The sequence below is a fragment of the Nomascus leucogenys genome, chromosome 13 (assembly GCF_006542625.1).
Source record: "Nomascus leucogenys isolate Asia chromosome 13, Asia_NLE_v1, whole genome shotgun sequence".
Lineage (NCBI taxonomy): Eukaryota > Metazoa > Chordata > Mammalia > Primates > Hylobatidae > Nomascus > Nomascus leucogenys.
Window position 1 is genome coordinate 46,465,480 of NC_044393.1, and position 25,934 is coordinate 46,491,413.

A 25,934-nucleotide genomic window follows, 5' to 3' on the forward strand; every position below is an offset into this window, starting at 1 on the left:
AGGGTTCAGTCACCAACTATTCATAAGAGGGTAAGGAGACAGATGCAGGCAGGGAGCGGGAGGAGGGAATGGGAATGAGCTGAGCAGCAGCATCACAGCTGGAGGGCTGGACATGGATGACCAGCTCCTCACTTCCAGGTGTTTCCACATCAAGCATCCTGCAGAGAGCTAACAAGTTCATTCTACAAAGTACAGTTCTCACCACTTTATCCTTCCCCTGCTCGGAAACCGTCAATGGTTCCCCACTGTCCACAGGGGATGCTTAACGTATGTGGGTTATGCAGCTAGAAAGACAAGGTAAGGACTTTGGATGTAAATGTAGAGGTTAAAAAAATAAATCACTGAATATGTATAGATGAAATAACACTGAGATTTCCTTCAGAGTAATAGAGGATGTTAAAGGGTTGACAAAATCAGAGCTGCCCTCCTGGGTGTCCACTGATGCTGGACACATGGGGGTTCGACAGACTCTTCTGCCCAGTATACATGTGTTTAATATTTTCTGTGATAAAAATTTAAGATCATTTCAAGTTAATAATATGGAACTGAACTATGTAATTATTGTTAAAAACATATACATCAGCAGATCCTAGAAAAGCTTATCAGAATAGTAAAAATGTGTGATTTGCTGAAGTTTTACTGATTTGCTCATACAAAGGAGTTCATACCCATTTCGTGGAATTTCTCTTCAGTCAAAGAAAAATATTATCAGAATAAAGATGATCACTTGCATACTACTTATAATTGTGAAAAATTAATCTAGATGTCCAAGAGTAAAGTTATGGTAGACTGATTTAATAAATAGCATGCAAACATAAAAATTATATGAGTTGAGAGATCGAGACCATCCTGGCTAACGCCGTAAAACCCCGTCTCTACTAAAAATACAAAAAATTAGCCGGGCACGGTGGCAGGCGCCTGTAGTCCCAGCTACTCGGGAGGCTGAGGCAGGAGAATGATGTGAACCCGGGAGGCAGAGCTTGCAGTGAGCCGAGATAGTGCCACTACACTCCGGCCTGGGTGAAAGAGCGAGACTCCGTCCCAAAAAAAAAAAAAATTATATGAGTTGAATATCCACACTCCAAAAATCTGAAATCCAAAATCTTCCAAAATCCAAAATTTTTTGAGAACAGACATGATCCTTAAAGGTTGTACTCCAAAAGTGAATTTCAAAGGAGAATTTTGGACTTTGAATGTTTCTATTAGGGATGCTCAACCAATAAGTACAAAAATATTCCAAAATCTGAAAAAATCCAAAACACTTCTGATCCAAAGCATTTTTTAAGGGATACTCTACCTCTGTATAAAATTTAGTCACCCTCACTGAAAATGGTAAAGCTTTAAGTGAAAAAGTTCATGATGATTACATCAATAGGAAGGATATGTGAATATCTGCAAAACACTAGGAAGAAATAAGGAATCAAAATAGCTGTATTAAGCACATTGGTTTTCTTATTGTATTCAATGTTTTTGTAATGTTGCTTTAAATAATTTTTTTTTTTTTTAGACAGAGTCTCATTCTGTCACCCAGACTGGAGTGCAGTGGCGCAATCTCTACTCACTGCAAGCTGCGCCTCCCAGGTTCACGCCATTCTCCTGCCTCAGCCTCCTGAGTAGCTGGGACTACAGGTGCCCACCACCACGCCTGGATGATTTTTTTGTATTTTTAGTAGAGGCGGGGTTTCACCGTGTTAGCAGGATGGTCGTGATCTCCTGACCTTGTGATCCGCCCGCCTCTGCCTCCCAAAGTGCTGGGATTACAGGCATAAGCCACCGCGCCTGGCTGCTTTAAATAATTTTTAAGAGATTTACCCAATCTTAAGTATAAGATTTTTCTCCAGTTTCTCAGATTTTAAATGGAAGCAGTAAAAACTACAGTTCAGGCCAGGCACAGTGGCTCACGCCTGTAATCCCAGCACTTTGGGAGGCTGAGGCGGGCGTATCACCTGAGGTCGGGAGTTCGAGACCAGCCTGACCAACATGGAGAAACCCCATCTCTACTAAAAATACAAGATTAGCTGGGTGTGGCAGTGCATGCCTGTAATCCCAGCTACTCGGGAGGCTGAGGAAGGAGAATTGCTTGAACCCGGGAGGCGGAGGTTGCAATGAGCCGAGATGGCGCCATTGCATTCCAGCCTGGGCAACAAGAGAAAAACTTTGTCTCAAAAACAAAAACAAACAAACAAAAAAAAAACTACAGTTCACCTGTGAGCATAGTGACCTTTTCTAGACTCCGCTGACTCAGTGTGTCAGTCACGCCCATGAATTTCCTCCCTAACCTGAGCATCCATCATGACCGCAAGACCCCCAGTCTAGGAGGGCACCTGACCTGAAGGGCTGGGGTAACCAAACCACCTGAGACTGGGAAAGACGCAGAAACCACAGATGTATCTTTCCTGGTCTTGGCAAGGCCCTGCACGTCCCCATTTTCACCTACAATGAGACTCCAAGACAGGCGGCCTGACTTGCTCAAAGACATGAGTGTCTGAGAGGTGGGGGAATACACACAGGCAGGAAGGTGACATATGAGGCCCACACTCCCCTCGCTCCTGGAAAATTCTAGGGAAGATTCTGGAGCAGAGATGTGCTCTTTACAGAAGACAACGCAGCCTGGGTACAGATATGACAACAGCATCCATTAAAATATGGTCAAATAGGAGTCTGCAAAACATCTTGACTTTAAGGGAAAACAATTTATCAAGACTATTACAATTGTCACCAAAGCCTTAAATCCTCCCATCTTCCTGACTGAATAAAACTTGGGCCAGGCACAGTGGCTCACGCCTATAATCCCAGCGCTTTGAGAGGCTGAGGCAGGTGAATTTCTTGAGCCCAGGAATCTATGGCCAGCTTGGGCAAGATAGTGAGAACCCCATCTCTACAAAAATAAAATTAAAAATAAATTAGCCATGTGTAGTGAAACGCGCCTGTAGTCCCAACAACTTAGGAGGCTGAGGCAGGAAGATCACTTGAGCCTCGGGGGTTGAGGCTGAAGTGAGCTATGATTGCACCATTGCACTCCAGCCTGGACAACAGAACAAGACCCTGTCAGAGGAAAAGGAAAGGGAGGAAGAAAGAGAAAAAGGGAGGGAGGGCAGACGGAGAGAGAGAGACAGAGAAGGAAAGAAGGAGAGGAAAGGAAAGGAATGAGAGGGAAGGGAAGGGAAGGGAAGGGAAGGGAAGGGAAGGGAAGGGAGTGGGGGGTGGGAGGGGAAGGGGAAGGGGAAGGGGAAGGAAGGGGAAGGGAAGGGAAGGGAAGGAAGGAAGGGAAGGGAAGGGAAAGAAGGGAAAGGGAAAGAAGGGGAAGGGGAAGAAGGGGAAGGGGAAGAAGGGGAAGGGAAGGGGAAGGAAAGGAAGGGAAGGGAAGAAGAAGTAAAGGAAGGAGGGAGGGAAAGAGAAGGAAGGAAGGGAGGGAGGGAGGGAAGGAGGGAGGGGGAGGGGAGGGGAGGGGAGGGGGAGGGGAAAGGGGAGGGGACTGGCATAGGCAGAGCATTTCCCTTATGGAAGGGATGAGATTCCCAGAGACCTGCATTGCTTTCTCCTGGTTTTATTTACCAACCAATAAATGAAATTCTTACAACCAGAGGCAGATGTGCGCCTGAATGAGAGACCTTCAGTATCAGTCTCGTTTTCTCCCAGGCAAGGACTGGTTGGGTTCTGTGGCCAGCTACCCAGCCCACTCCAGCTCTATGTGTGAATCGTTGCTGACGTTTGTACAAGGGAAAAGGGATTTTTTAATTTCTCCTAAGGGCTTGATGCTAACATGGAAGCAGGATCTGATTTTAACTCTTAACTGCAAGATACTGCAGGACACATTTGCAGAACACGTGCTGAGTATCTGTGTCCTGATATTTTTCATGCTGGTCATGACCTTAAGGGAATCTATTGGCACACATACTATACACCGGGCGTTTTTAACTTGATCATGGTGGCTCTGAGGTGCAACTTTTTCTTCACATACTGTACATACCTGAGACCACTCTTGGGGGTACTACAGTCTTTAACCATGCTGTGTAAGACTGCTGTGGCATAAGTTCTCTTGTCCAAATAAAATTATTAATAAGATCTATATAGAGTGATAAACACACTTTTGATTGTTTTCTAGATGTCTACAAACAAATGCAATTTGTGACCTGTATATAAAAAAAGTAGGAGTCTGCAAAGTGTTCCATTTATGAGAATCTCACCGGGGCGTGTCCCCCTCAGGGAAATGCAATCATTTTGGAAGGCCCGGCCACTGCTCCCGAACCCAGTTGTTCCCTTTCCCAGTAAAGGCCTCCCCTTCCCGCGGCCTCCAGCTGAGGTTGCTTGTTAGCTTCTAAACCAGTTTTATAGTATGAAAGGTTACCGTAATAATAGCCTCAATGTATTTAATGGTGAGTGCTAAGCAGAAGGTTTCACACATTTTCTTTGGAGCCCTCATCAATGCTCTGGAGAGCACGTTCTAAACGCCCCACTAACCAGTGTAAGAAGATGCAGCTCAGAGAGGCAAAGGGACCAACTGCAAGGCACGGGTGGGCTCAATTTACCTGCACTAATCTGTCTCCCCATTTGTAAAATATGATGCTTAATTATCTCTCTTCCCTGCTGAGAAGAGGGAATAGGATCTTACTCCTGTATCCCCAGGGAGCCATGAGCACTGCAGTACTGACATTTATGATGTAAGAATTTCGTTCGCTTCTCACACCTTGTTCCTCACCCAGACGGTGTCTCTGTGAGTGCCAGGCCTGGCCTTTGTTGCTCCTCACAGCATCCCAGTGGTCAGAACAGGGTCTGAGAAGACACTCAGCAACATCTGCAGACTAAACAAACTCATTCCAGAAAGGTCGACCATGGTGCTGTCAGGTAGTACCTTCAATGCGATGGAGACTTCCTGCATCCGTGCTGTGCAATAGAGTAGTCACTAGACACACAAGGCTACTGAGCACTTGAAACGTGGCTAGTGCAGCTAAGGAAAATTTTTTATTAATTTAATTTTCATGGCTACACGTGGCTGGTGCTAGCATGTTGGTCAGCACAGATCTAACTCCTAATTTCTAATGTCCTGCTCGTTTACTGATGGGCTTGTGGTCCCTGCATGTGCCCACTCTCTGTGAACACCTCACTGAGACTGGATACACAACGGGGATAAGGGTGCTGCTTTCAAGGTGCTTGGTTAAGGAGCAAAGGGAGAAAACAAATAAATGTCTAATAAATAAGTGTGATCCATGCGGAAGACAATGTTTTTTTTTTTTTTTTTGAGCTGGAGTCTTGCTCTGTCACCCAGGCTGCAGTGCAATGGTGCGATCTTGGCTCGCTGCAACCTCCGCCTCCTGGGTTCAAGCGATTCTCATGTCTCAACCTCCCAAGTAGCTGGGATTACAGGCATGTGCCACCAAAGCCAGCTAATTTTTGTAGTTTTAATAGAGATGGGGTTTTGCCATGTTAGTCAGGTTGGCCTCGAATTCCTGACCTCAGGTGATCTACCCGCCTCAGCCTCCCAAAGTGCTGGGATTACAGGCATGAGCCACCGCACCTGGCCCTCAATTTTTCTATTACAAGAAAAGCTAGCAGAAAACAACAATGTTATTCACTGACTAACTTCTCTTCATTTACATAAAAGAGTCATATAAACAAATGTCCCCTCCCTTCCCATCCACCACCAACCACCACAATAAAGAGAAATACAAGGTCAAAAAGAAAAGCAAAGGATAATTTTGTTGGCCGGGTGCAGTGGCTTACGCCTGTAATCCCAGCACTTTGGGAAGCCATGGCGGGTGGATCACTGGAGGTCAGGAGTTGGAGACCAGCCTTGCCCACATGGTGAAACCCTATCTCTACTAAAAAGACAAAAAAATTAGCCAAGCATGGTGACACGCGCCTGTAATCCCAGCTACTCAGGAGGCTGAGGCAGGAGAATCGCTTGAACCCAGGAGGTGGAGTGAGTGAGCTGAGATTGTGCCACTGCACTGCAGCCTGGGAGACAGAGCAAGACTCTGTCTCAAAAAAAAAAAAAAAAAAAACCATGTCCTGTTTCTAGAAAATGTCCAAATGATGTACAAGTAGCATGTAGCAGAATAAAAGATAACTGATGTATTTTAATAAGAGTGCTGATTAATTCACATGCAGCTCTATCCTGTTTAGCAGAAAGATTTTTCACGGATGATTTCATAAAAAGTAAACATAATTTATAGGCGTATGGTGCCAAGTGCTAGGAACCAAGGTTCAGAGCCTCAGCTCTCCTTCCAGGCAGTCAGTGGGGCTCCTCCTGACTCCAGCCCAGATGGCTCTGCCTTTAGTGCATCCCTTTGAGCTACTGACCTCAGCAACAACTGAATCAGTGCCATAGCTAGCAGGCATTTGTCTTCTTCCCTCAATTAGTGGATCCATTCATAGTGGCTTGTACTAGCCTGATGAAACCAGTTAACCTTGTCATAAAGGCAGAGTAAAATGACCTCTTCTCCCCCTAGCCTGCCCCAAACCTGCAGATAAAAGGCATTCCCCCTGGCAAATAGCCAAAGGAAGCAGAGATACAGACAGCATGTGGCAAATATGAATGGAGATGCTATGTGCCAGAGACTTTTCTCTAAGAAGTTAGAAACCATTTCAGTACCTCCATCACTTACAAACAAGCCATCAAATCAGCAAACATCAAACTCCTTGTCTTGTAGGTATCATGTTAATATTTAATTACACATGGAAGAGGGAGACCACTAAGTCCCTGCATTGGCCAATGTGTACACTAAAGTGAAGAATAAACTATGGAGGAGAACACAGTTTGGGGTGTGGCTGTCACATAATTGGTAATCAGTAGACAATAAAAGTATGTTCTTAGATACATGCTTTACTGCGCCCTAAGTTGTAAGTAAGGTGCTAATTTTTTTTTTCTTTTTACATAGGCACAACCTCTTTGGTCTCCGCCTCTTTTCATGGCACAGACACCAAAAGGTAAGTAAGTGGCAGCCTGAAAACTGGCTTTATGTTGAGCAGGTGTGAGATTCTCCAAGCAGTAGGGGCCAAGGCTGGGGAGTGGGAGTAATGCATGCACCCCAGATGCAGGCAACAAGGTGGGACATTGTCTAGCCCTGCACTGTCCAATATGGTAGCCACTAACCATGTGTGGCTATTTAAATTTTTCTTTTTTTAATTTTATTTTTGATTCAGAGGGTACATGTATAGGTTTGTTACCTGGGTATACTGTGTGATGCTGAGGTTTATGGTACAGATGATCTCATCACCCAGGTCGTGAGCATAGTACCCAATAGGTAGTTTTTCAGCCCACATCCCCTTCCCTCCTTTCCCACTCTAGTAGTCTCCAGTGTCTGCTGTTCCGATCTTTACTTCCATGTGTACTCAGTGTTTAGCTCCCACGTCTAAGTGAGAAGCAGTATTTGGTTTTCCACTCCTGCATTAATTCACTTAGGATAATGGCCTCCAGCTGCATCCATGTTGCTGCAAAGGACATGATTTTGTTCTTTTTATGGCTACAGAGTATTCCATGGGGTATATGTACCATATTTTCTTTATCTGACCACTGCTGATGGGCACTTAGATTATTTCACGTCTTTGCTAGGATGAATAGCACTGTGATGAACATATAAGTACATGTGTCTTTTTGGTAGAACAATCTATTTTCACTTGGGTATGTACATACTCAGTAATGGGATTGCTGGGTTGAATGATATTAATAGTTCTAAGTTCTTTGAGAAATCTCCAACCTGCTTTCCACAGTGGCTGTACTAATTTACATTCCCACAAACAAGGTATAAGCATTTCCTTTTCTCTACACTTTGCCAGCTTCTGTTCATTTTTAATTTTAAAAATTGCCATTTAGACTGGTGTGAGATGGTATCTCACTGTGGTTCTGATTTGCATTTATCTGATGATTAGTGATAACAAGCATTTTTCCACGTTTGTTGGCCATGTATATGACTTCTTTTGAGCAGTGTCTGTTCATGTCCTTTGCCCATGTTAAAATTCTGCCCAAAGCAATTTATAGATTCAATACCATTTCTATCAAAATACCAATGTCATTTTTCATAGAAACAGAAAAAACTATCCTAAAATTCACAGGAAACCAAAAAAGAGCCCAAGTAGCCAAAGCAATCCTAAGCAAAAAGAACAAAGCCACAGGCATCACATTACCTGACATTAAACTATAGTATAAGGCTACAGTAACCAAAACAGCATGATACTGGTACAAAAGCAGACACACAGACTAATGTAACAGAATATAGAACCACAAATAAGGCTGCACACCTACAACCATATGATCTTCGACAAAGGTGACAAAAATAAGCAATGAGGAAAGCACTCCGTATTCAATAAAGGATGCTGGGATAATTGACTCGCTATATGTAGAAGAATGAAACTGGACCCCTACCTTTCACCATATGCAAAAATTAACTCAAGATGGATTAAGATTTAAACGTTTAGACCTCGAACTATAAAAATACTGAAAGAAAACCTAGGAAATACCCTCTTGGCATAAGCTTTGCTAGAGAATTTGGCTAGGTCCTCAAATGCAATTGCAGAAAAAACAAAAATTAACAAGTGGAACCTAATTAAACTAAAGAGCTTCTGCACAGTGAAAGAAATTATCCATAGAGTAAACAGATAACCTACAGAATGGGAGAAAATATTTGCAAACTATGCATCTGACGAAGGTCTAAAATCCAAAATCTACAAGAAATTTTTAAAATATCAACAAGACAAAAACAAATAATTCATTTTTTACATGGGTAAAATTATTTTTTAATTTTTTTTTTTTTTTTAGAGGCAGGGTCTTGCTCTGTCACCCAGGCTAAAGGGCAATGGTGTGATCACAGCTCATTGCAGTCTTGAACTCTTGGGCTCAAGTGATCTCCCACCTCAGCCTCCTAAGTAGCTGGGAATACAGACACACACCACCACGCCTGGCTTATTTTTGTTTTTCATAGAGACAAGGTCTCACTAAGTTGCCCAGGCTGGTCTTGAACTCTTGGCCTCAAGTAATCCTCCTGCCTCAGCCTCCCAAACTGTGCTGGGATTAAGGCATGAGCCACCATACCCAGCCGCTATTTTTTTTATTTTTTATTTTTTGAGAGACAATGTCTTGCTCCGTCAGCCAGGTTGGAGTACAGTGGCACAATCTGAGCTCACTGTAGCCTTGAACTCCCAGGCTTAAGTGATCCTCCTGTCCCAGCCTCCCAAGTAGCTAGGACTGACTACAGGCATGGGCCACCATACCCAGCTTAAATTCAAACTTATGAAAAAATTTTTAATTAAGATTTAAGTTCCACAGTCTAACTGCATTTAGAGTGCTCATTAGTCACAAGTGGCTAGTGTCCAATGTATTGGACAGTGAGATGTAAAATATTTGCAACACTGCAAAAAATTCTATTGGACAGTGCTGGTCTAGATAGTTTTTTTTTTTTTTGAGACAGAGTCTTGCTCTGCCAGGCTGGAGTGCAGTGGCGCATCTCGGCTCCCTGCAAGCTCCGCCTCCCGGGTTCACGCCATTCTCCTGCCTCAGCCTCCCGAGTAGCTGGGACTACAGGCGCCCACCAACACGCCCGGCTAATTTTTTTGTATTTTTAGTAGAGATGGGGTTTCACCGTGTTAGCCAGGATGGTCTCGATCTCCTGACCTCGTGATCCGCCCGCCTCGGCCTCCCAAAGTGCTGGGATTACAGGCTTGAGCCACCGCGCCCGGCCGGTCTAGATAGTTTTAAAACAAATCATAAAAAAAGTCATTATGGTTTTTATTGTTCACATGCACTGCAATTTTAAACAATGTTAGTGATAAAATACCAACATCCTTCCTGCCCCCATTGACCCTCTCCATATGCCACTGTCCAAATAAACCTGCCTAGTGAGACAGAGGACAACTTTAATCCAAGAGCAAACTAAAGCCTCAGTTGCATCCCTGCTCAAATGAATGCTAAAAATGAAAACAACAAGAAACTGGTGTATATTTCATTCCCTTTTTCTGTCCCTAACAGAGGTACCCTAAAGAAAGTCTATAGGTGATTCTATGAAAATCTAGAGAGAAAACTAGTAAAGAATTTTAAATCACCAAACTCCATATATCCCCTTAAAATTTCACATAACACACATATAAAGGGGGCGGGCAGTGGAGGGCAGAGCACACCATTCTTCACCTCTCAACTGTACCTGTTCACATGGGAGGGAAAAGGCAACTCTGGCCTCAGACTCCCATTCTGGTAAAGTCCACTTCCCAAATACAAGCCTAAAATAGAACCAGCTTCTTTATTCCGGAAACGAATGGAAAAACGGGGCTGTGGAGAGCTGTTCAGCTCTCTATTACAGTCCACGCATTAAACATTAACACAGCTATAGTCTTTCCTAGCACAAGTATTAGAAATGCACACAATGTTTCTAATTTCAATTCCCATCATATTCTGCAATGCTTTCAGAGGGTTCTGAATTTTTTATTTCTCATTGGGTCATGCCTTCCTGGCTGCTGCTAGCTCCACCTGCTAACACATACCTCCCCACCCTCCACAGCCCACCCCAGGGAATGAGGATCAGGGCAAGGACTTCCTGCTTCCTACTCAATATTCTGCGGGCATTTTCTCCCAGGTACACGTGTTACCCAATTAAACACCACATTCCTGGAAGGAAATCTTGACTCTGATCATTTCTGTGAATGCTTCATAGCTAAAAAACCAAACACTAGAAGATAAAATGAGAGCAGACAACAAAAATAACACTTGGCAATCTAGTATAGCAAGATGGGTCGTTCCTGGCAAGGGACCTTCCAGATATCCAAAAGGTAATAGTTTATGCCCCCAAAGTGTTACGCGGTAGTCCCCTGACATTATGTAGGAAAACCGCAGGGTCACCCTGTCTCGGGACTGTTCCATGTGCTGCTCCTTCTCCCTGGAGTGCTCTTCCCATCCCACTTGACCTCATTACACCCTCTTCCTTAGCTCAGCTTCTCTTCTTCAGAGAAGAGTTCCTGTACCCTGCATGAGTCTAGGTTCACACTCCTCTGACACTTTGTACTTACATTTCATGGCACTTATCACAGGTTATAATTAATATTTATTTGTAGAATTATTTCAAAAATGTCTGCCTGATCCCAAGTCTGAAGACTCAGTGAGGAGAGGGTCTGTGTCAGTTTTGTTCATCATGGTATCCCAAATGCCTAGTGCATGGCGTAGTAGGTAAATGATAATATTTCATAGGTGAAAAAATTGATTAGTGAATGAATAAACATCTTTTGAGAACCAAGGAACTATGTTCTTATACTGATATAACTTTAGCTTCAAATATAGATGGACCATGCATGGGTTTTATTAATTAAAAGAAATAAAGAGATATTCCATTTTACTCTTTGAAACTAGCCCCTGGCATCAGACTGTTCTTTTGATGAATGGTGAAGGGAGAATCAACTAACAACCACCTCTGAAGTGGGATGTGATGATACCTTGCTTAAAGATTAAGAAGGCACAAGTCCAAACAGCCTTCTGCAAACACATTTTCTCCAATTCTACAAAACTGTCTTCTTTGTTACTGATACTGTCCAAAGACTGTGCACCCCATCCTTCCAAATCCTATTTTGGCTAGGCACAGTGGCTCGTGCCTGTAATCCCAACACTTTTGGGAGGCTAAGGTGAGAGGATCATTTGAGCTCAGGAGTTCAAGACCAGCCTTGGCAACATAGTGAGACCCCATCTCTCCAAAAAATAAAAATTAGTTGGGCATGCCTATAGTCCCAGATACTCCAGAGGCCGAGGTAGGAGGATTACTTGAGCGCAGGAGATTAAGGCTGCAGTGAGCCATGCTTATGCCATTGTACTCCAGCCTGGGTGACAGAAACCTTATCTCAATAAAAAAAAAAAAAAAAAAAGAAAACCCCATATTTATGTTTTACAAACATAATACACTATAAATACTTCCTTTTACTTCCTACAGTTCACTAAATCTAACCTGGGCTATCACTGTGGAAGAGATTTCTCCTTTATCAGAAGGCACTTCAGCAAACTACACTCCTGTGCAAGTTCTAATCCCTCTTAACTTGCTATTTGTAAAGCTGCTCAGATTTGAGGCCCTGTGTCCCTGGTCCTGATACCCCCTCACCTCCCTCCACCAACACTGCCACCCTCATGCCCTGTGTGCCATCACAGCTCCTCAAACTCACCTAGCACTGGCCCTCTCTGGGACCCAACCTGGAAGTTCCCTCTACCTAGAATGTCCTTCCTTAGACCTCTGCATGATCGCCCCCTCCCATAGGTCTTGACTCAAATGGTTCCCTAAAAATGCAGCCCACTAGGAAGCCCCATCCTTCTCCTCTGCCTGACTTTTCTCCATCACCTTCATCACCACCTGGCACACCTGTCTGCTTTTGCACCGTTTCCCATAGCTCCGCACAACCCCCAATAGACCAGAATCTAAGCTCTGTATGTATCTTTTTATGTTCACCACTATATCCCAAGTGTCTAGACACTGCCTGGCACAAAGTCGGTGCTAAATAAATATTTGTGGAAGGCCTGAGTGAGTCTGCATTGTGGTGGTGCAACTTCTCATAAAATCTCTTCCCCAAGACTTTCTGCTCTAATCTGGCCTTTGAATAGGGCCATAGCCATGGTCTGCTACAAGGAAGAACATGGTGGACAACAGAGAACACACACATCAATAAGAAAAAGAACACCTCCATTAAAAAGATAAAAACCAGGAAAGGACAGAAACAGGCAATTCACAAATGCACACACACACACACATACACACACACACACACAGCTAATAAATGTATATTTAAAAGGTTCAACCTCACATATAAGAAATGACATGGAGCGCCTCTGCCCGGCCGCCCTGTCTGGGATGTGGGGAGCGCCTCTGCCCAGCCGCCCTGTCTGGGATGTGGGGAGCGCCTCTGCCTGACCGCCCTGTCTGGGAGGTCTACCACGGAGGCCAGAAGCAATGTGCGGGCTGGACGTGCTGGCTCACGCCTGTAGTCCCAGCACTCTGGGAGGCCAAGGCGGGTTGATCACTTGAGGCTAGGAGTTCGAGACCAGCCTGGCCAACATGGCGAAACATATGAAAAATACAACAGACAAACCAACCAACCAACCCAGCCACAACAAAACAGGTCTACCCTGGAGTCATACTCTAATTTTTTCTATTTTCCTCCCTCTCTGATCCTTTATCCCACTTTCTTTTTCTTCCTCTTCCTTCTCCTTCTTCTTTGTCAAATAGAGGACTGAGTTATTATCATTGATCCATACAAAGTCCCTCTCTCATTTATTTTCTTTAATTCCCACTCCCCATTTCTATTCCCCGTCTTCCCATGTGCAACCTTCCTAATATGTTTGATATGCATCTTTTTGTTTGTATGTATTTTTAGAAAATGTTTATTGTTTTGTGTGCAAAAAAAATTAATTAAAAAATGCAAAAAAAGAAATGACATGTAAATTCCAGCTGGATCACTTGTCACCTACTAAATTGACATGGATTTTTAAAGCATATACAATATTGGGAAGAATCCAAGAAAACAAATACTCTTATACATTGCTGCTGGGAAGGTAAATTATAAACTTTTTGGAAGGCTAACTGGCCATATATAACTATGTATAAAACAGAATATAACTGGAATTCCACTTCTAGGAATTTATCCTGCAGAAATTACCAAAGGTATATATGCAAAAATAGATGTGCAAGGGCACACACTGCCTAAATACCCAACAATAGGAGATTGGTTTTTAAAAGCTGATACATTCACATTATGGAAAACTCTGCAGCCATTTATAATCATGCTAGAGAAGAATATTTCAAATGGGGAAAATGTTTATAAAATCTCTTTAAATAAAAAGAGGACACAAACTATGGTGGATATTCTGTATCTCAACATAGGAGAAATACATATGTCATTGATTTCTGTAAATGTGTGTCTCAGTCTGGATCCTCCAGGAAACAGAACCTGAGGATGACACTTTCTTTAGCAGGTGCAGACCCAGGGCAACAAAAGTGAGGCCACTGGGAAGGGAAGTAAGAAGGACTGGGACATGATGCAAAGGCCCTACAGGCTCCCACTTTACGATGGGCCTACAAATGACACTGAAGTTGGCGTAGCACACAGGACTTTCTCTGGGCAAGCAAAAAGAAAAACCATGACTTGGTGTACACTGAAGGGGAGAAGGAAGAGGGGAACTTACCTGCCTGGCTTTCTCCCTTCTCCTATTCCCATTGTTCAGTGTGACTACAACACACTCTGGGCTGCATCAAAGAAGGTGCATTTGGGATGTCACATCAAAGCACAAGTTCCTACTTAGGTATTTAGCTTTGAGAAAAGAGAGCCAAAACAAACCACAGAGTATGAAATGTGCTGATTTGGTTTTTAGCCCTAGGAATCTGTAACTAAGCCAGAGTTGAGTATGCAGCAACAACAAAACCCGAATGCACATATAAGAGAGAGACTCGGTCACCCGCATGTCTGCCATGGAGCCAATGAAGCTGGAGCGAGGCGCAGGACTCAGTCACTCCTGCCTCCCCAAGGATGTCTGCCATACCCTCTCCCTTCCCAGCGCCTCTGCCCCCCTGCACATTCGCACAGCCACCCATGGCCACAGGTCCACAGCAGAAAGCACTCTCACATACACCCATCATGTGCACCCAACTGGCAGCTATGTATAAGGAGGAAAACAGGTCTGGCTTTATACATGCCTGGGGTGGATTCTCTCTCCTTCCAGCACCTATATCCCTTGCCACATATTTCCTTCAACATACTCTAAAGGGTTGGCTGTGTCTTGTGAGCTGATCTCTGGAGCCTTCTAGCCTTCCTCTTTCCTTCCAGAAGCCTCTTATCAAAACTGTTTGTGGCTGGGTGCAATGGCTCACATTTGTAAACTCAATAATTGGGAGGATGGCTTGAGGCTAGCAGTTTGAGACTGGCCTGGGCAATACAGTGAGACCCCATCTCTTCAAAAGAAATTTTTTAAATATGCCAGGGCATGGTGGTATGCACCTATAGGCCCAGCTGCTCAAGAGGCTGAGGTGGGAGGACTGCTTCAGCCCAGTTTGAGTTTACAGTGAACTATGATCATTGCACTCCAGCTTGGGTAACAGTGAAACCTTATCTCTAATAAAAAAAAAAAAAAAAAAAGCAAAAAAACAAAACTGTGCCTTAGTGGGTCTGAGCCCTCAGGCACAGTCACTTACAACAGGATTTGAGAAACTTCCGACTTTAGCTCCAACATGTAGAGATTTTGGGAGTTGTCACTGTCATTCTTGTAACAAGAAAAGGCTGGACAAACTGAAAATTAAAGACTTTTCTTGAACCCATCGATAAACTAAGATCATAGGACAAATCACCACCTTGAAATCTGGAGAGACAAGCAAATCCAGAGTGACAGTTGAGATCTGCTTAGCTTTGGCAGAAGCTTCTGGAGCCATAAACTGAAAGGAACATCTAATGGTAATTTGGCGCTGGGTGTGGGGGCTCACACCTGTAATCCCAGCACTTTGGGAGGCCTACGCTGGTGGATAACTTGAGGTCAGGAGTTCGAGACCAGCCTAGCCAACATGATGAAACCCCATCTCTTCTAAAAATATAAAAATTAGCTGGGCATGATGGCATACACCTATAATCCCAGCTACTCAAGAGGCTGAGGCACAAGAATCGCTTGAACCCGGGAGGCAGAGGTTGCAGTGAACTGAGATCACCCCACTGCAATCCAGTGTGGGTGACAGGGTGAGACTCCATCTCAAGAAAAAAAAAAAAAAAAAGTCATTTGGCGAACTGCTGGAGGTGAGCATGGACTAGTGTGAAAGTGAGAAACTCCCGGGAGCCCATCACACAGGGGTTGCGGGGGGAGGCAGGAGTGGGGAGATCCGCATACTTTGGTGGATCTTTCCAGACAGGAACTGGACCAGATTCTCACAGTGAATTGCTGAGAAGACCCTCATGTGGCTCCAGTAGGAGGGAAGAGCAACCCTTGAGAAATACACATAGCCACATCTCCATAACAAAGGCCCACTTTCCAGGGAAAAGGCCTACTCTCCAGGCTTTGCAGAGCCTCATCTGAGCTTTGAAAAGGGAATTCCTCCTACTCTTATCCCCTCCAGGATACCTATCTAAGTAGATGGGGAAAAAAAACCATAGTTACAAGAGGTCAGGGCTTTGAGGAAATAGGCTGGGAAGGCTGCAGGCAGAAAGGGAGCAGGAACCTGCTGCCATTGCCTGTCCTTGGAATCAAGCAAGAAGCACGGCGCTCAGTCAGCTTGCTCGAATTCTGGAGCATGCGTATCCCACCTCTGGGAATACTGCTAGTTCCTAACCATAAAACTACCCCCAAAGAAGGTCACAGTTGAATGGGAGCATAACTGCATCAGGCTGTCTTTGAATTGCAAAAAGCAGTGGCTCAGTCAAAGCCTGTTGCGCCCTATGATCCACACTCAGATATGACTTTGGAAGTGTCTTCAACCTGCACTTACACAGACTGAAGCTTAGGGCACAGCTCATGACTACCAGCCAGCAGCAAGCACTGGAATCTTAGACCTGAATATTTCCAAACATAGTGGTATGGTTTATGCCACTTGAGAAATGATTATTGGCTTGCTGTTGGGTACCAATGCAAATTGCCCCAATGACTGAAAAACATAAAATAATCTCGAAATCTGAAATACCCATAATGTCTTAGACAATATTGACAAAGAAACACTCTAATAAGAAAGGCAGTTCCCAGAAGAGTGACATAATAAAATGGAAATGGTCACACAGAAATATGCTAACAGAGGAACTCAAGGAGTTACTCACTGTATCCATGAACAGGTAGTCTATTTTCACCTAGGGCCAACTTTGGAACCACTGAAAAGCTGCCAGACCCTACTGTCACATGGGCAGTGCCCTATGAACAACTCACAACTGACCAACAAAAAGCTGCCTGGTTTACAAATGGCACTCCAAGATAGATGGGCAGCATTCTGTTTGGAAGTCCATTACACCACAACCGACTAATGGGAAACCTCTGATTAAAGAAGGTTAAGAATAAATCAGCTCAGTGTCCTAATCTGTAAACTGTTTTCCTCATAATGAAAAAAAAAAATAGGCAACAATATGAGTCCTGAAGTTTGAGCATATACAGATTCATGGGCAGTAGCCATGGCTTGCCACATGGTCAGACAGAATACAGGGCTATTGAGGGTATACCCACATGGGGCATGAACCTATGAAAACCACTATGGTAATTTAAGGAGCTAAACAGACATGTTGATCCCATAAGAACCTTCTTCCAGGACAGAAGGTAACTGAAACCAACAAGTGGATACCGAGTGTGCTCACTTGGGCCAGCCATCTGTGTCCAAAAAATAAATAGACAGGGGAGCTATGGCAAGGTAGAGAGGAGTTGACTGTCAACATTTTCCTCTTGCATGCTCTAAGGCACAAAATGTCAAGGATTGTCCTGTCTACCAGCAAGAAAGAGACTACAGACAGCTAAGGGAGGAAGGTTCCACACACAGCTGCCAAGGACAACAGACAACGTGGGACCACTGCTTCTACGCTCAGGAGGCCAAACATGGGTCCTAACAGGAACATACATTTACTCTGGACTGGGTTTTGCACACTGGGTGGGATATAGTAATGCTCAAGACACTATTAGCGGATTAAAACAATAGATACTGTGCCCATCTGGGACAGCATGTTACATTTCTTCAAAGCAAGGAACGCACTTTACAGCACAATGTCCAACAATGGGTGAAGAAATCTCTCATCACATGGTCACGCATCACGTATATATCACCCTCAGGGTAGTGGCCTGATGGAGAATTGAAAGAGGCAATTGAAATGTCTGTTGCCTAAAGTGGGAGGAGATGAGCATATGAGGGGCTGGTTATACACCTTCACAAATACGGGTTCCCCCTCTCAGTAGATCAATTATACTTCTTTTTAAAATCCACAGTGATTGCCCAGAGCTTACAATACACACTTGTAACTCATTTAAGCCCGCCTTCAAATAACACTGTACTGTTAACGCCTGTGGACAGGTACCATAGAACAGCACTCCCAGTTCCTCCCTCCCATGGCTGGTGGCACCGCTGCCACTCATCTCCCTTATCCATATGCCACAATCGCCAGGACATCATCACTATGATTGGTTTAAATAGTTAACTTTTGAGTCAAGTAAGAATAAGAAAAATAAAAGAATTTATTTTACTTTCATTTATCTTTCCCTGACGCTCTTCTGTTCTTTGTGTAGATCCAAATTTCTAAACTATTAATATATTATTTTCCTTCTACCAGAAAAACTTCTTTTAACATTTCTTGCAGGACAGGTCTACCAGCTATGAATCCCCTCAGTTTTGGTTTGTCTGAGGAAGTATGTTTTTGTTTCATTTTTAAAGGATAACTTCCCTGGATTTAGAGTTCTAAATTGGCAGCCTTTTTCCCTCAACACTGGAAACATTTTCTTCTACTCTCTTCCTGCTTACATGCTTTCTGACAAAAAGCCCATTCTAATTCCTGTCCTTGTTCTTCTCTAGACAATGATGTTTCATTTTCATATTGAAAAACTTCCCAGTAAAACACTTTCCTCCAAAAAAACACTTGGTGGATCCCACAGAATTTCCGATGAGATAAACCTGAATGATAGGTGCAATCCAGACAAATTAATAATGGCTCAAGCGGATGACATCTTGTCATAAAAAGTATCTGTGGGGCTTCATCTGATTTTCACATTATAATGCTTAAAATAATTGCACACCTTGTCTGCAAACCAGATTGTAAATGAATCCGGTTGCTTATAAAGTGTCCCAAATGGACAGACAGCTCAGCGTGCCCAGCTGGCATCTGAACCCTGAGATGACAGCTTCCCATCCCCAGTCAGGAGTCTCCTGCATGAGGATGTGTGGCTCAGTACTCAGGACCACCTAACCCTGGCTAACTCAGATAAAAAGCTCCAAACCACTCACCCGGCGTAGAAACACACAACAACAACAAATCACTGGGATAAAGAGCAGAGAACACTTATTTCTTGCAAGTGGTTATTTGTTGACTTATAGAAAAGGACTGGCGAAAAACTATTCTGAACCAAATTACCTACTGATACACAGTCAAAACAAAAGTCTCTCTATGGTGGTTCCTGGGGATGCAGTAACAGCTGGAAGACTTTTATGGTTCATAAAATTGTCCTTGTGATACAGATAAACTCACTCATTCAGGGAACCATTCTAAGATGACACCACCAAAGTTTAACCTGTCACCCACTCCGAGCTGGCTTTATTTTGTACTTTTAACCTCCTGAAGTGAGGCCTGTTCAAGGTCACCTTGTCTCAGACCGTCACAGTAAGAAAATAGCTGTGTGGTTGCTTTGCTGTCTCCCTGCAGTAGAGACACGGAGGCCTTGGCCTGCACACCACAGGAATGAGCACACCACATTGGAATCAGAAGCCACACTCCAGAGGCAGCGATACCAGAGGCTTCAGTTACCCAGACAGTGGCATGGAGCTACGCTATGACAAAATGAAACTCAGAGTAGGTGTTCAGTCCAGGCATGGTGGCTCACACCTGTAATCCCAACACATTGGGAGGCCCAGATGCAAGGATCACTTGAGATCAAGGAGTTCAAGACCAGTCCAGGCAACATAGTGAGACAAAAAAAAAAAACATAGACAACAACAACAAAAAGTTGTAAAGAGTGTCTCTACAAAATTAAAAAAAAAAAAAAGTTAGCCAGGCATGGTGGCACACACCTTTAGTCCCAGCTACTCAGGAGGCTGAGTGGGGAGGATTACTTGAGCCTCAGAGGTCGAGGATGCAGTGACCCATGATTGTGCCTCTGCACTACTGGGTGACAGAGTGAGACTTTGAATAAAATTAGTGATTTGATAATCTGCATAATGGGTGTTAGAAATGAGTTCTCACCAGTGAAATTAATGGTATATGTGAAAAGTAGATTGGCTACGATATTTGAAGCACACTCCCCTCCCCAGCATAAACAAGGTATATAAATCTACCTAGGTCTATAGTCTCTACAACACCTAGGGAAGGTGTCCAAAGTTTAATTCCTGAGCAATGATACATATACTGATCCTGGATCAGAGACTTCTGAGGGCCTAATGGAGACGCAATTTTATGAACCATAGAAGTCTTCCAGCTGTTACTGCATCCCCAGGAACCACCATAGAGAGACTTTTGTTCTGACTGTGTATCAATAAGTAACAGGTAACAGCTCCTGCTCCTATATCTAGAAGATGTGGCATCTGCCTTGAGCAAGGAGGCTTCAGCAAGCTAACAGAACAGGTTGCAGGAAATATTTAGGGCTTGCTTATTAATGCATGTCTCTTTAATAAATCTTGTAGAACAGAATTTGGTTACTTATTTCCATCACATCTGGCAGTGAGGGGAATAACCAGCCCTCACCCACCTCAAACATCTAGCGTGATAATTACCTACCAAAAAGAATCTAGGAGTTGAATATGGCCAGTTTGATCAGGTCAGTTCTCAACAGCAGTTTATTCTTCCCCCTGACAATCGGCAGATCAGTGTTACATATAAATCATACCAGAAAGGGTAATTATTTGAAATCTCACTTTTAATATCTGTTCTCCAAAAAATGTATCTCAAGTTCCCAGACTCCTTAGAAAATTAAAGCCACTAGTGGCAAATTAAAATCACTACTACAGTTTGGATGCACGTCATGTAAACCTCAGACTATAATAAGGTGGGAGAGAACAAGGTTCATGCGCTTTATGAGGGAACCTCGTTCCACACCATGAATAAATAAATAGGCACCTGATCCTTTTGATAATGGTGACTGCCAACAGCACTAACCACCAGTATCATTCCCATAGCAACGGTTGTCAGGCCAACAGGCCTTTTCAGATGCAATCAAAGAAAATGTAAATCAAGAAACGCTTTCACAACTCAAAAGGATGGTCTTGAGAAAACCAGAAATAAGTTGCTGGCTCACTCATGGACCTGGTTAAGGATGTGGCTCACTCTGGGTTTAACTCTGAATACTATAGAAATGTGTCAAAAAACAGCTGCTGACATAAGCCCAGGGTCTCACTAGCTTTTCCTTCCACTCCTAATAAGCCATCTCATGGACGACCAGACAACATGGAGAAAAGAGCTCTCCTAGAAAGCCAAGGCCCAGAAGAGTGAGGAGAAGGCCTGGTCCGGCAGGGTCTACTGATTCTAAGCCTATAACATACTGAGAAGAAAATCAACTCCCTATCAAGGAATGTGATAGATGTGGGGTGAGCAGGGGAGGGGAGAAAAAAAAGTAGTGCTGGCAATGCAGGAGGAAGGGAAGGGAAGGGAAAGGGCAGTGAGGAGGGGCGGAAGACGAATGGGGAGGTAGAGAGAGAAAACAAATGCGGGACCAAAAAGGTAAAATGTTGCCTTCCCAGAGGGTAAACAGCTCACCTGAACTTCATTTCAACATCAAACGTTTCGTTAATGTCCATTTTATATCCTAAAAGTGTATTTCTGATATGTTTTCAGATCTTTTATTTTAGAATAGATCACAGCTACAATATGGTCTCACCTGCAATCGAGTTTCAAAATATTATATTACAAGTTTCCAGAAAATGGCAAGTGTCAGAACTCAAGAGATACTACATGTCCAGTGAGATGTGGGGTTAAAGTAGACAGTGGGTTAACCTAGAAAGATGCAAGCTCATATGAAGAACAATTTCTGGACAGTAAAGTTGAATTACCAGTAGAGGTGTTAACAGTCCGCCCCTCACCCAGAGGCCTCATAAAATCAGCTCTATTTCCTCTCACCTAAGGGGCTGAGCTGGTGCACCTGCAGACAGAGGGCTGCGAGGTGGTCCCATGGCCCCAAGTGCTCTCAAGGTGCTGATCAACCTGAGGTTATCTACATCAGGTCGCTTCAGTACACAAGCAGTTTCACTAATTTCTCTTATTTGCTGACCTACCTGACCCTGGTGGCATTTAGTGAACCTCTTGGTTTCAAATTCTCTTCTAAGTCTTTCTTTTATGTTCCAACTAAATTGGGCAATATTCTATTGTCTCAAAAATCTCAGGGAAACCTGCATTTCTAATTTATCCCACAAGAGACCAAAGAATCAAGGTGTGCAGTGTTGTAGAAGTGAGCTCTTCTCTTTCCTCTCACCAAGCATGTTTAAGATCACACTTGTGTATCCACTAAGGAGATTTGAGATTTAATTTTTAAAAAGAAGCAACTCCACTTCTCAAATTACTGTTTAAGATTGTGTAGATAGTCCCGAACTTTGTCTTTGCAGATGTATTTGGATAGAAGTTTGTAAAGAGAGAAAAATAAGAGGGAATTCAGGACCTAGTTCTTATCTGACCCGGCCTCTCTGTCCTGTGTCCTCTGCATCAGTAAACTGAAGCAGTTCTTTGAGGTGTGGGGGGAATTTAATAAAACTGTATCGGTGGAAGGTTCCAGACACTCTGGAAAGTAAACATCTTCATTAATCAGTGTTTGCTGAACACCCATGGCTTATGAAAAGCATTCCCTGGAAACAGATTTCCACCATGTCCAACATCAGAGCAAAGCGTTCTGCTCAGCACAGGATGGGCATTAGAGGCATGTTAGCCAGTTTTGATCACCCCTCCCCAGTTCTCCGTGTCCAGTATTCTAAAGTAAGAGAAAACAGCTCTGGGAGGAAGAAAAAAATTCAGCAACATAAACTAGGAGCATCTCATCAATGGAATGTTCCCTACATAACTCAGAGCTGCACAAGAGAACACGGATTCTTCAGCAAGAAGTTGAACAGTCACAGCTCCAGTCCATTAAAAAAAACAGTGACATGTTATCTACTCAATGGAAAAACTTGTGCATGTTTTCTTTCAGTCTGTAGGAACGACACAGTGAGAACTCAAACCATTTCAAATGCACTTGGGCTGTTAAGGGTTGTAAAGCTCTTGAATTCAAACAGAGAAAACAAAAGCGTCAAATAAGAAAATATTTACTTGCTCATAAAGTTCACGAGAAGGTATTCAGCTGTATGTTATTTATAAATGATTAATTACTTTGTCACCTGAATAAAATAATATATAGGAAATACCTGTTTCTTTTCTTTTTAGGGGGTGGGAGGCAGTAAGAATAAAAACAAGAGAAACGCATGGCAAGTAGGAGCTAGGAGCTGGGTAAATGTGAGTTCCTTTCTCCTTCCCTTTTCTGCCCTTTTGAGAGGCTTGATATGGCATTACTCAAGGGCGAACGAGAATTACTCCAGTGCACGCACAAGTGTGAAACACCAGACTGGGATCCAAAAGTCTGCCTGTCACTGAGCCGTAAGTTAACCAGCGGCAGAGCTGAGAACAGATAGGACCAAAATGTGATCCTACAAGCAGCAGCCGTCGGTGAAGACAGGCAGGACATCTCTGGTCTTCAAGGCTCTGAAGATAAATCAATTGTGTGTGCACTCTACTCTTGTCTGTTTTGCTGCTCAGCAGAGAACGTTGAGATTTCGGGTGGGTAGAGAGAAATGAAGGTTCAAACATACAACAGTCAATTTTCCAATTTATTGGCTACACCACGGGGTGGAGAAAACAGCTTCTCACGGGGGAGGCTGCTTGGGTTTCTGCTTGAGTTGCCTGGCAGTTGCAATTCAATCTGCACATGCTACTCCCCACCCACCCCCGACCTAATTTCTTTAGACAATTACGAATAGCTGACTTTAAAAAAAAAAAAAAGGCATACTCCACATAAACAAAGTTGCTCTATCACCTCATTTGTTTTATTCTACCAAACTGGCAAACATTCACAATGATGTGCTGACTCCAAGGTGGGGAAGGGGCACCTGCAAACTCTGCCAGTTAAGGGTACAACATACAAACATCACAGAGGAGCTCTTGATGAGCAGTTTCGAAACCCTGGACATGTCTGCATTCTCTGCCCCAGCATTACAGGTCTGGGAACTTACACCAAGCATCAACCTGGGCTAGATGGCAAGATCAGAACACAGTACAGTTCACCAAATCACTGATCCTAAGAGGAAAAACTAGAGCATAACTCCAAAATCCAAAAACAGGGATTTCGCTAAATAAACTATGGTATGTCTTATGGCAGAATAGTAGGCTGCCATCAAAATTGAGGTCAGAAAAGATTATTTCAAGGTATGCAAAAACATACCAATATTCACAATATTAGGAGTAAAAAACTTAGGTTATAAATCAGTATGTTGTGATCCCATTTTGTAAATATACACATAGGTATATTTACATATATATGTGTAAATATACACATATGTAGCCATAGGAAAAAAGGACTACATAGAAAAAAGACTAAAACCATTTTGGTAATGTGAAGGGTAGAATTAAAGGTGATCTTATTTTCTCCTTTTTAAAAACAAGATTAAGTATCATCATTGATTTAAAGAGCACAAAGTTTGAAGAAAATGCTTCCCCCAGACATTCGGCAAGGATACAGCTTTCCTCTATTATGCCCAGGCAGCCACCTCTGAAAGCTCTCTAGAATATAACTCAAGAGCGGCACCCACAATCCCTGAGCATCTTGTTCCTCTCCGGCCATACAAAGGGATGACAACAACATGGATCCAGCAACCGGAAGGTATGTTTGCCACTGTGTGTCAGCCAGACTTTAAGATGGTCCCCAGTGATTCTTGCCTCCTGGTATTCATGACCCATGTAGTCAGGTAGGTCTGACCTACATAACCAACAGGATGCTGCAGAAATGACAGTATGGGACTTCCAAGGCTAGGGCTCTGGGGGAAACCAGTCCCCATGTTGTGGGGACATTCAAGCAGCCCTGTGGAAAAGCCCGTGTGGCAAAACACTGAGGCCTCCTGCCCACAGCCAGCATTAGCTTCCCAGCCTCTGTAGTGGGCCACTTTGGAAGTAGGTGCTCCTGCCTGTCCAAATTACAGTGGACTGTAGCCCCAACCAACAGCTTGGCTGGAATCTCATGAGACACCCCTGGCCAGAAACACCTGGGCTCAATGGTCCAAATTCCTGAACCACGGAAACTGTGTAAAAAGTGTTTATTGTTTTATTGTTGCGTTGAACTGCTGAGTTTGGGAGTAACCTGCTATGCTGCACTAAACAACTAACAGAGATGACCTGACTTAAAGACCAATGTGACACATACAGAATTCACTTCCCAGGACCTGGGACTGGGATCTCCACCAGCACAACTGCAGGCAAAGGCTGAAAGGTCTCTGCACAGGCACCCACACTATTCTGCCCAGGGGGGTCCCAGGGGCAGAGGCAGGGGCAGATTTCCATCACCATGGTCTAGAGCTCCTCTGTAACAGACGGGAGGCCAGCTGACTTCCAAAACTGCTTGGTGAGCACTAACTGGGGCAGCAGAGGAGGGGCATCAGCTCCCCCAGAGGAGATAGCATCTGGCCTTGTCCACAGAGGCACTAGGAATCAATCTGGAGTCACGAGGTCACATGTGGCCCCAAATTGGGGGTAAACCCACAGAAGAGACAACCCTCTGCAAAGTAAGTCTTGAAACTATGCATGCTGCCCTGCAATCCCTTTGATGTACCTTTAAGTTCATTTGGACCTTTTGATATTTGTTCTTGAAGTCGTCTCCAAGTAAAATTATTTTTTTTTTTTTTTTTTTTTGAGACAGAGTCTCGCTCTGTCGCCCAGGCTGGAGTGCAGTGGCGCAATCTCGGCTCACGCATGCTCCGCCTCCCGGGTTCACGCCATTCTCCTGCCTCAGCCTTTCCGAGTAGCTGGGACTACAGGCGCCCGCCACCACGCCCGGCTAATTTTTTGTATTTTTAGTAGAGACGGGGTTTCACCATGGTCTCGATCTCCTGACCTCGTGATCCGCCCGCCTCGGCCTCCCAAAGTGCTGGGATTACAAGCGTGAGCCACCGCGCCCAGCGTAAAAATATTTAACTCTCAATATTGTGACCATATTTTAAGTGACTTAGGTTAACTGCCTCCCTATGGAACTGCTACAAGCAGTTTCTAATTTAAACAGCATTTTTTCCATTCCCCTCTCTACCTCTTCTCCTTTTTAAAAAATCATAAACGTTTGG

At 43.7% G+C, this 25,934-nt stretch overlaps 1 protein-coding gene and 1 long non-coding RNA gene across 2 annotated transcripts in view; one reads left to right on the plus strand and one right to left on the minus strand.

Moving 5' to 3' along the window:
- Positions 1-25,491, plus strand: LOC105740791. The gene is made up of 4 exons (XR_001116890.2): positions 1-297; positions 6,879-6,927; positions 21,016-21,179; positions 24,271-25,491. It is a non-coding gene; the product is annotated as an uncharacterized LOC105740791 (long non-coding RNA).
- Positions 1-25,934, minus strand: part of DTD1 (D-aminoacyl-tRNA deacylase 1) — a 175,077-nt gene that overhangs the window by 68,306 nt on the left and 80,837 nt on the right. The window lies entirely within an intron of this gene.